We start from the raw sequence: 12,488 nt of genomic DNA, 5'->3' as shown, positions 1-12,488 counted from the left end.
GACCTCTTTGTTAGATGATAAAATACTTTCAATAGTATGGCCACAAGAAACATATAAACAATATGCATGGCAACATGGTTTGAGTGCGAAAACACTGCTGTTCAAAAGTGTGGGGTCAGTATTTTTTTTATTTTTTTTCAAAGAAACTAATTATTGTATTCAGCAAGCACGCATTAAATAGATCAAAAGTGTCGGTAAAGGTTTTTACATTGTTTTTATTTTAAATAAACGTTCTTTTGGATGCATAGTTGATCAAAAGTGAAAGTTAGACAATATATAAAAAAACCTTTATATATATATTCATCAAATAATCCTGAAAAAAATGTCCACAAAAATATCAAGCAGCAGAAATTTTTTTAACATTTATAATTGTAAGAAATGTTTTTTTGAGCAGCAAATCAGTGTATTAGAAAGATTTTTACTGTACTTTTGATCAAATAAATGCATCCTTTGTGAGCCTAAACTTTTGAATGGTAGTGCATCTACAAATGTAAAACTTCATTGCCATCACAACAGAACATAAACTTTAGAGTCAAGTCAAGTCAAGTCAAGAATATTTGTATAGCGCTTTTCACAATACAGATTGTATCAAAGCAGCTTCACAGTATTAAATTAAAATAATAATAAAACGTCCATGTTTGGTAATGCTAATCAATAGTAATATTGATTGATTCATTAAATTGAATATCCCCAACTGAGCAAGCCAAAGGCAACAGCTCAAATAGAGCTCAAATAATACACAATATTTAAAAGAAGAATCAATGCTTTTATAGTAATTCAATAACATTATAAGCTTACGTTTCTGCTTTTAAATCCTTTAAAAAAATAATTGTCCCCATTTACTTACATTTTTGCTTTTTTGACAAAATAAGATTTGTTATGTTAATGAAAATGATTTCACAAATGCAGTGGATTAAGCTTAACTTGTATTGACCCCACATATTCCTTTAAATGCAACACATGGTCAACTGATTCACATCTATGAGTAATATGTGCATTGTGGTGCTCCATTAGGTTTTAAAAGGCAATGGAGACACTGATGATCTAGTAAACCAGATTGATTCAGTTATTCGAGTCTAGGCTTGTGAAATAGACACTACAATCCATGTTGTTAAACAGATTTGCAAGAGCACAAGATGTCAAGATGACAGTCTCTTCCTGACAGACTACAGGTGTAACATCAGTCCCAGTCAGGTGGTTCCTCTCACTGCCAGTCAGGTGTCCCCATAGATCACTGTAAGATCATTACTCTTCACATTCTTTGTCAATCATAGCAAACAGGGCTGGATCAAAGGATAATCGGCCCCTGGAGCACAAATGTCACCCACCCCACCCATGATGGATGTGAAACATTTTCCTGCAATTACAATACTGTGGAAGTATGTTCAAATAAACACAACCACAAGAAATGGTCTAAAATCAACATTCACCCAAGCGCCAAAAGCAAGTGAAGAAATTGATTCACATTATTAAGCACCGCTTTATAATGCATGATTTATATTTCAAGATATTTCAACTTTCACCGTTTTTATTTTTACCTGACGTAAAAGATGAGGTTGAATTAAATGAAAGATGTTCAAGAGCTCTACTGAAGTGATTGTCACAAAAACGAATGCAAGCATTTTTGTCCTCCTCTGATGTTTTCAGATGCAGGGTATCTGAGGTGAGTGAATGTTTTAATTTAAACATCTTTAATGACCTTTTCAACGTAATTGCGTGTTACATGACATCACGAACGCGCATCACAGAACAGAGCAAGGCGAGCATTTGTGCTTATAAAACTTAAACTTTTTTATTTATTTTTTAAATGACCGAACGTTTCGTTAGATAAGACCCTTATTCGTCGTCTGGTGTCGTTTAAAGCCCGTTGAAGCGGCACTGACACTGTCATTTGGACCCTGAACCGTTTGGGGCCCATTGACATCCATTATATGGAGAAATGTTTTCATCAAAAACCTTAATTTCTTTTCGCCTGAAGAAAGAAAGACATGGACATCTTGGATGACATGGGGATGAGTAAATTATTAGCAAATGTTTTTTTAAAAGTGAACTAATCCTTTAAGGCCCGTTCACACCAAGGACGATAACTATAATTATAACAATACATATTTAGTTCTAAAAATAGTTCTCAATATCAAAGAATAGCTGAGTCCACGCCACAGATATATAACGGTAACGGCACAGAGAAACAATATGGTTGGAATCACTTTCAAAACGATTTTATCCAGCTGATGAAAGATAAAAACATTGACAGCCAATCAGAATTAATCCTGCTATAATGAGCTCGAGCATTTAAAGTGACAGACAAGCGCGTGCTTAAAATCTTTATAGCTATCGTCGTTTGTGTGAACAGGCCTTTAGAGTTCAAGGACAGTACATAATGATGACAACTCCCACAGGTTATATGAGGAAGGAGTGTGTCTTCAACTGAGAAAATGACTTGCCAGCATTTCTGAAGCACATGCGTCTGGTATTAGCCACTTGCATTCCCCATGAAATGTTTTCTTCAGGCCATGACGGTTTCATTAATGTGCTTCTCTATCTCTCACATACACACACATGCACACAAAGAAAGGGGAAAAAAGAGAAACAAGCAAACAAATACCAAACGGGCACACTCTTCACATTTTCCTGATGCAAATGTCATCTGTTAATGTTCACTGCCTTGAGTTGGATGACTTGGGGGAGCATAAAAGTTCATGCAATTTGCATAAACAGACTGTAAGTCTATGAAGTCCTGTGGGAAATCTAGCATTGGAGCTGATGGAATGAGATGTACATGAATTTCTTGTTTTAATCTAACTGTGAATGATGTTTGAAACTGTCTTGAGTGTGTGCGACAACTTCTACCTCTGTGAAATCAACCATATTACACAAATGTATCATCTAAAGAGACATAGGTTCACAAAGTTATGTTGCATTTCTGACAGTCACTGCTACCATGGACAGTTCCCACATTCACTTAGGCTTCAACTTCAGCACCCTGGCCAGCTCCCCCAATATACAGCATGCAGGGTGGCCTGCTCTGTGCCAGCTCAGAACCCTACCAGCCCGTGTTTGGTGCACTTTCCTCCACAGGGTGCTAATGTCACCCTCCGTTTAATCCACCAGTAACCGTGTTGTGAAACACTCTCTTCAATTTGTACTTTCACACTTACAACAAGACTCTGCTCTCTCTCCTCGTTGAGGAGGAACTGCCGTTTTAATTTGTTTTGGAACTTCAAATTTGTCGCTTGAATGTGTTTTTCAGCAGTGCTTTCAAATCTGATGCCAATGAGGTCTGTTAGAAACCTCTGAACTGGGAATTCTAGTCATCATCACTTGGAAGAGCTCTTTATTTTGTGTGGAGACTGAACTGAAGGTTCTTCTGAATGATAGAAAAGAGGGAATAACCTCATTATGTTTTCACAGTATTTTATTTTACACTAGGCCAGTGTTCTGGACATGTCAATCTCACCAGAAATGTGAAGCTCATATTTTGTTAAAGCACTTACATGAATAATTCAGCACAACTCTTTATTATTTGAGCTGTAAAGTTTTCCATATCAACCTTTTTTAAGGTGGGAATACTTGGTTACTTCGTAATTATTTATAAAGATACCTGGTTTATCAACGTTATATATATTTAAAAAACTCTTCTGCTATAATAGTCACCTGATTTTTCAATGCAGAAAAAGCCATTTCATGTAAATGTGTGAGACTTCTGTTTCATTACATTAGCCGCTGTAAAAGAATGACAAAGTGCAGTAAACCGTAAACTATTTATGCTACAAACCAGTGTTCATGATTACGATAATAAATCAAAAATAATAAGGTGAGAAGTACCAGTGTGCAACATCAAGCAGCATAGCGGGCTGTTTTTGTACAGCCAAAATAACTGAAAGAGGCTGACAATAGAAGTTAAAAATGTCCGATCTCTTACGTTAAAAAAAGGTGGATGTAATCACATTAACCAGCTACCTGACAAACTGACAAATAAAAAGGGTTTCATCTGAGGAAGTTCTAGAAGCTGCTAATACTCAGCTGTCATAGAGCATCATCACTTTTCAGCATCATTACTCCAATTTTCAGTGTCACATGATCCTTCAGAGATCAAATCATTCTAATATGCTGACTTGGTGCTCAAGAAACATTTCCTATTATTATCAATGTTGACAGTTGTGCAGCTTAATATATTTGTGGAAACTGTGATACCTTTAGATTCTTAGAACAACAGCATTTAAAAAAAAAATTGGTTTAACATTACTGACAGTCTTTTTAGTCCAAAATTAATATAAAATTTTATTAATATAAAATATTTTTTTATAAAAAAAATATATATATATATTACTGATGCTAAACTTTCGAACAGTAGTGTATAATACTTGTATATGTATCTTTTTTTTTTCATGTGCAAAACAACACCCCCGTGCCATTATATTGTGGCTGCGTCTCTGTAAATGTTGTTTTATTTTTATGGTCTAGACGTTTTCTCTGTAACCGATACATGTCAAAAATCTGTGTGAGCATACTTAGCAAACAAAGTTTCTGAAAACATGTGAGAATTGAATCAGTGACGCTACTAGCTTGACTCACACACACGTGTTTGTAGGTCAGAGGTAATGGTCGGGAAAGGATGCCTCAGCTGCGAAACCGATTCTCATTGGGGTTTTGTTGAGTGCTCAAACTTATTTCATTGAGGAGATATTTCTGGTGCCGTGCAGCTCAGCATCTTAAATGGGATGCTAAGATATACTAGGATATACTTTATATAATAGGAGAGTATTAAAGATGTTTAATACGAAGTGAAAACACATGCAATTACAAATAACTGAGAGTGAATCATCCTAAAGCTAAAAAATTCCATTATGATGAGTATGGCAGGAAGGGAATTCATTAGGTCTGTTACAAAACACAGTAAGCTGCCTCGCTACTTACTGCTGCCTACATAGACAGCTGTCGTCTATGACAGAATCCAAACTGAAATAGAACTTCATAAGTGACTTATTTGGAACACACTATTTAGGCAGCAACTCTGCGCGTCATACAGTACATGTAGTGCTCCTCATGCAAAGCACAAGAAGGTTTTCATTGACAATTGATTTCAATACAAGCAATTTCAGAGAAATAATTCAATACTTTAAAGTAAGTTTCTGTCATTATTTACTCACCCTCACGTTGTTCCAAACCTGTATGACTTTCTTTCGCCTGTGGAACATTAAAGAATATATTTCGAAGACTGTTGCTAACCAAACAGTTTTGGTTCCCATTGACTTTCATTATATTGTCCATACAATGGACGTCAATGGGAACCAAATCTGTTTGGCTACCAACATATCTTCTTGTAAGTTCAGAATCTTCATTTTTAGGTGGACTATCCCTTTAATAAGCATAACTATACATACACTAGTACTGTTGAAAAGTTCAGGGTCGGTAAGATTTTGAAGGAAGTCTCTAATGCTCACCAAGGCTGCATTTGTTCAAACTAAAATTCAGTAAAATAGTAATATTATCCTTGCAGAATAAAAGTTTTTTTTTTTTTTTTTACTATAAAAAAACCTTACTGACCCAAAAACTCACACACACAACTTAATTGTAAAACAGTTTTAAATTATTTGAATCACTATTCTCAGTATTTTCTCTTACTTTCACCATCTTTCTTTGCTCAACACAATGCATTCTGGAACTGCTGCTTAGAAAAAGGCCAAAGATATGTATCTTAGGATAACAATTAATTTGCCTATACCTGGAGGCAGCTCACAAGGTTTTTTATTTTTTATTTATTTTTTATTCTGTGCTGAGAGCATGTTGAATAACTACTGCCTGAAGTGAAATGTAAGCATGAAGATATCTATAATAACCATTCAGTGTATCAACAGCATACCCTGGAGTTACACGCACTAAAAATACTTCATAATGTCAGACTTTACATTACGTAAAGTTCTCAGATCCTTTCCAGGGGTATCTTACAAGAAAGGCAGTGCATTTGCATGAGACACATGTGCTTATGAAATGAACTGCAATGATAATGTTATTTCTATATTTGAGGGTACAGTGGTTTTCTTCATCAGGAGTTGGAATCAATAATGATTGAATCATCTGTCATTGTGATGTAGTGGGAATTGTTCTATCAGACTACTCTCATGCGTCATTCGTTTTAGGGTACTTCTCAGTGTGAGCATCATATCCCGCTCAGAGCTTTGCTGCCGTTTTAAAAGTGAGGGTCACAAATGTGTCTCACTTTCATTATCCTTCCTTTGTTATTCAGGTTGTCAATAACAAAAACTGGCCAAACAATTCCTGGATTTCTTTTCCCTTCTCAGCTCTCATCAGATAAAGCAATTTTATATGGGGAGCAGAACGGGGGGAAAAAGGGAAATATGGAGATATTAAACTGAAAATTTAATGAGCAGAGCTCTCGCCACAGGCAACTCAGAGCCACCATTCTGAGAAAGTGCATCTCCCACCACGTGTTTCACCTTCTGCTGTGACACGTTTGCTGGTGCCAAAAAAGGCTCGTTTCACTCTCGCTCACAAAAGCCGGGCAACAGCACACATGAACGGCAAAACATGGCCTATTTTTCAGAAAGTGCCCGGTAACCTTAGGCAGCTCTGTCACCTAACTCAGGGATGCTTTATTAATGGAGACCCTTCTCATCATCATTTATGACAGTTTATCATCCCTCCCAAATTCATATGAAACATCTTACACTAGAGAAATGGCCATATTGGAAAATGAGAAAAATAATTAGTAAACATTTCTGACCACGTTGGTTTCTTAACTTTTTGCCACTTCTTTTTTAAGGTCAGCATGAAATAAAGTCAAAATCTGCTAAGGGGTAATAATGGAACAACAGTTTTAAAAAGTGATTTTTCACTATTATTTACAACAGGATTTGCATTTTCATGGAATCAAATAAAATATTTTTGTTATAAGATGTTATACAACTTCAACTTTAACATAGTAGGATGTCCTGCTACTTTATCCTCTACAGTAAAAGACCTGGGTGTCATACTAGACTGCGACCTGTCTTTTAAAAATCATATTTCATATGTTACAAAAAACTGCATTTTTCCACCTTAGAAACATTGCTAAGCTACGTAATATGCTATCAGTTTCTGATGCAGAAAAGTTAGTTCATGCATTCATGACCTCGAGACTAGATTACTGTAATGCTCTATTAGCTGGTTGTCCTGCATCCTCAATAAACAAGCTACAGTTAGTCCAAAATGCAGCCGCTAGAGTTCTTACCAGATCAAGAAAATATGATCATATAACACCGATCTTATCATCTCTACACTGGTTACCTATAAAGTTCCGTATTAATTATGAGGTATTGTTACTGACTTATAAAGCCCTAAACGGCTTAGCTCCAGTCTATTTAACGGATCTTCTATCGCCCTATAATCCATCGCGCTCTTTAAGATCGCTAAATTCGAGGCTTTTGGTTATACCTAGGATATCTAAGTCCACCAAAGGAGGGAGAGCATTCTCACATTTAGCTCCAAAACTCTGGAATAGCCTTCCTGATACTGTTCGTTGCTCAGACTCGCTCTCCCAGTTCAAAACTAGATTAAAGACGCATCTCTTTAACCAAGCATTCATATAAATGTTTTAATCTTGCAGTTAAATCCGGCCTCTAGTTCATAACCGCCAGAGGAGAACTGGCCCCCGACTGAGCCTGGGTTCTCCCAAGGTTTATTTTTTCTCCATTAGGTCACCTGATGGAGTTTTAGGTCACCATTAGGTCACCTGATGGAGTTTTAGGTCACCATTGGGTCACCTGATGGAGTTTTTCGTTTCCTTGCCACTGTTGCCTTTGGCTTGCTCAGTTGGGGATATTCAATTTAATGAATCAATCAATATTACTATTGATTAGCATTACCAAACATGGACGTTTTATTATTATTTTATTTTAATACTGTGAAGCTGCTTTGATACAATCTGTATTGTGAAAAGCGCTATACAAATATTCTTGACTTGACTTGACTTGATAAGAGAAAAATACTTTTTGCATCGAAAACCACTCCATTCCTGCATGGTAAAAAAATGAACTTGATCAAACATAAATCAAACATAGTTCACCCCTCACGCACATTTCCACGTCGGTTGGAATATTATAACTAAAAACATTGACACTCATGGGCATCAAATCACTTCACTGAATATTTGCCGGCTTAGAAATAATTATTACCTTACGATCCATCCGATTACAAATCCACATCATTTGAATATCACAAAAGGAATGTCTGTCAAAAAATAACATGCACAACACACGGAAGTATTTACGAGAAGCAGAGGTCCAGCGAGTAAGCATTTCCTGAAACTCACACTATCGGATGTTTTGAATGCGCCATCGCTTTCCGAGAAGAGAGAGAAAATAGCGGCCTGCGCAGCTTCAACATGCTCTGTCAGAGATGATAACGTGCATAATACATGACGCAAGTGAGTAGAAATTAGTTCTTCACTAGCTGAAATTGTATTGGAATGATCAAGGAAGGAACGGAGTTAAATACTTCACACTGCTAAAGATAAACGGCAATCCAGTTGAAATACCTTGATGGCTTGTGAACACCCTTCAACATTTCTTGTTTTTTAACAGACATATCTAAACTACACATTCTGATTCTGACATTCATGGTTTGAATATTTTCAATACTTTTCAGTGATTTTTATACAATGTAAATGTTTAAATGATGTTACATTTAATCCCCAGATTTTTACTCCAATCTATTTTCTAAACGCATGTTTTTGATCTTATTGTGAATGATTCATCGATGCATACATTATATTTTTCTAGACCGTGTAATTAATTAAAATGTCAACTCTCTGGTGAAACAACATCCTAGTGACTTATTCCAGACATCTCCAGTCATTTAGTCTGCTTAATCCCATCCGTTCTTTCAAATCCAGTTAAAAAACGAAGGATAGATGGAACCGATTTTTTTGATAATCTGTTTCACTTCTGTTGGATGTACGTCACACTACATAAGAAATGATCTGTACATGTAGCTACTTCTGTTACGATTGTGACTTTAATCTTTACAGAACTAAATGACAAAATCCAGCCCTTAAATGTAACCAATACAACCATCAGCACTATCTAAAATAAACATTTGAAGAGGTTTTGGCTGTAAAATTTGTATTTGTATAAGAGAAGTGAATTTTACGTATATGGATTAAGACCAAGTGGAAGTCTTATCAGTTAAATCCTACAATAATTATCAGGATATCTTTTCAGGGAACAGATATGACTACTAGGCATACATTCCTTCACATAATTAATATTCTTGATCCAAGATGAAAAGGTTAAAAATATGCCCCACCCACTTTTCAGAATATTCTTAGCCTACACCCTTGCTTCTAGCTGTAAAACGCAGATGTTTGACTCACAATGTCGTGACCTAAAGGAAAAAAAAACAATACTGACTTCAGATCAAGAACACAGCTAGTGAAAATGAAATCATTAAGTAAAAAGGCAAAAAGAAAAAAACAAATGGCGTCATCTTTCTCTGTTTATGGTTGTCACCTCGCAGTCAATGGACGTCATTCTAGATTAGTCATCAAGTACTGCTCCTCAGATCAACTTATACTCAGACATTGTCGTGGACTGAATGATGCGTCCTTTTAGATGCCGTGGTTATATTCCAAAGTCCTATTACGCATCAACGCTGTGTGGGATTATACTATTATTAAAATATGTGGTTTACCTAGACAATAGATGGTTGTACGTTTAACAACTCTCGTTTCCAGTGTCCTTTTTTAGCATAGGGTAGGCTACATGCTGTTACAACTGCACTGAAAATACAAAAATTCAGAAAGAATGATTCGTATGTTCTTCCATATGTTGAGATATATTTCCCATGGAATTTAAAAACACGTTAGAAGAGATAAATTAAAAGCTAAATAAGCATTTCAAATCAAATCACATCTTTCAGACACTGCAGTTGGACACTATGCAGTGAAATTATTGTTTTGCTTGCATTATGGCAGCTGTAGATTGAACATTCGAGCAGCATATGAATGCGATTAAATTAGGCCGTGTCACTGCCTCCATTTCACTGGTGTTCCTGTGTAGCAAACAGTTGTGTCCTAATGAAAGCAGCAGCACTCCAGAAGCTCTTATCAGTGTATGTCGGATCAGTCCTCTACAGAGGACTACTCCCAGATAACTTAACAGCCGTGACTCTCATCCAATGAACCTGCACACTGTGTGTGGAGCGTTGGAGCTGCAGTATCAGATCATAGTCCTGCGCTGGACAGTTAATCCAAGCACCCTGCTGATTCACAGGAGAAACCCAAGGGTGGCGCACGGTTCCTCATTATAACGGCACCTGCTATGTGACTGAAAGCACTCTGTTTAGCAGCTAGCCTAAAGCTATTTGTGAACATCTGGACTGGAGTGTCTATATTTTCATATGCATTTTTGTCTTATTTTCCAGTAAAAATATCTAAACACCATTTCATCTATTTGAGAAGCAAAACTGTGTAAGGGTCAATGGCATTAGGCTCACTTCTGTTAATAAAAAAAACAATAAAAAAAACATAAAAATATAATTCATAATGTGCATACTGCATACAATGACTTAAATATATCTCTTCTATGACGTGCAAGATTTTTATATTTTGGGCCGGTAGAGAGTCCAAAATGTCTTGGTGATACAACAGTCCTGATATTATAATTAAGAAATAAGCCCAATTCAAAAAATGAAAATATGAAAAAGTTAGTATAGCATTATCTTTTACTTTCATTGATTAAGAAAATAAAAATATTTTAAAACTCCTTCACTGTTTATTATATTTTAATTTAATGTGATATTTGAGTTACCAAAAAAAGAAAAAACTTTTTAACTTAAAAATATATTTAAATCATCTTTAAAAATAACGCTTGAGGTGGGTACACTCGCATGTACTCACTGTGTAAGAATGGTATTGCTTTTATTTAAATTTGATGATTATTTCAACTGAAACTTGTGTCATTATTTTCTTGAAAATGGTATTTTCACAACCATGTAAAAAGCAACTTGAAAGATTTGTATTGTTCTTTATAGTGGACAACACTTTCCCTGCCAGTGCCAGGTTGTTGTTGTAGAATATTTTTTTTATGAACATCTTAACATACAATTATATATATATATATATACATATATATAAAAAAGAATTGAGAAAGTCATGTTTTTGTGAAAGACTACAACTGGATCAGACTCAGAACGATGAATAAAACACAAGAAAGACATTGCATTCTGTAATGTTAGGCAGTTTTGATTTATATGCCGTTTAATATTTGATGACATGTGCACAAGCAATGTTTCTATCATATGTTTCTGCTGCTTCTTCACTTGTTTTTAGATCCAGAGATGTTTTAGATCCTGTTCTATTTCAGCAGATGCGTAATAGCGGGCTCTACTGTATAACAGTGGAAATACAGATTGCTGAAAAATTCTGTCAATGGTGGGGAAGCGTTGTGTCATAATAAATCACAGAAAATGTTGCCAATGGCGTGGTGACCCATTTTCAAGTCAACTCAATATTTTAAGCAGTTCTGCTTCAAGTAAATTTATTTTTGTTTTTAAGGATGTTTTGAAATATTGTCTGCATTTAAAACTGTGTAACACATTTAAGAGCAGCAGAATATCCACCAAAAACCAGGTAAAAGCCTAATCCTCCTGTCTTAATCTATTAAACAGACTGTGTTTTCCTTGAAAAGCCATGAGTGAAAGTGAGCGTAGGTGTGTGTACTACACCATCAGTATGTGACTTCTCACGGACAACTTTGTGTCCTTACATGTTGTCCTCAATCGCACGCCAACCAACGGAGAGTCGCATATTAACAATAACAATGTCCCATCTAATTAAATTATTATTATGCATATTATTACAATCAGGTCAAGAATTAGGTTAATCTGAATGATACCGAACAAACAGCATTAGCAAACCAGGCAGATTTCCACAAAGCTCATAATACAACACAATATTTGGGGAACACATGAAATCATACTCACGCTCAACAGTTCCTCATTTTCGGCTGATTTATTCCAGTGCACAGAGGAATCCTTTTGTTACAAAACTCCACACCAACCTGACGGGGATAAAGAGAAATAGAACTGAGGTTATTAAATTTAACAAGTGCACCAACAGGGACGTTCACAAAGCCAGAAAATATACGTACTGCTACCTAATTTGAGCAAGAGAAGAATAAAATGGGAGAGGCTTTATGGTTCTCATTAGAAGAAGGTGTCTGTTTATTATCCTAGATGAAGACAGAAAGAGAGGGCCTGAAGGCTAAGATGGTGGAGCTTTGAGACTTCAAACACATGAGGTGACAGAGAATGAGCAGAAGATGCATTCCTGCCACACTCTTCACAGGCTTGCAGACAAAAGATAGGCTTGTAAACAAACACGACTGAACAAATATAAAGTGCATTACAGCGAGGTAGACATTACTTCTTGGAAATACACTTGGGAACTATTAAATGAAACATGTTTCAGACCACTCAGAATTTCTAAG

The 12,488-nt window shown here is 35.9% G+C and overlaps 1 protein-coding gene across 3 annotated transcripts in view; it reads right to left on the bottom strand.

Annotated features, from left to right (window-relative positions):
• The window catches only part of dlgap1a (discs, large homolog-associated protein 1a), a 135,497-nt gene that overhangs the window by 62,006 nt on the left and 61,003 nt on the right, over positions 1–12,488 (bottom strand). For all 3 annotated transcript variants that reach the window (XM_079612503.1, XM_079612501.1, XM_079612502.1), the window contains exon 3: positions 11,983–12,059. The gene's annotated coding sequence lies outside the window, so the exon portion shown is untranslated. The remainder of the gene's footprint in view (positions 1–11,982; positions 12,060–12,488) is intronic.

Source organism: Phoxinus phoxinus (genome assembly GCF_949152265.1).
Source record: "Phoxinus phoxinus genome assembly, chromosome: 5".
NCBI classification, from domain to species: Eukaryota; Metazoa; Chordata; class Actinopteri; order Cypriniformes; family Leuciscidae; genus Phoxinus; species Phoxinus phoxinus.
The sequence above is the reverse complement of the archived record's forward strand: the minus strand, read 5'-3'. Positions and strand labels throughout refer to the sequence as shown.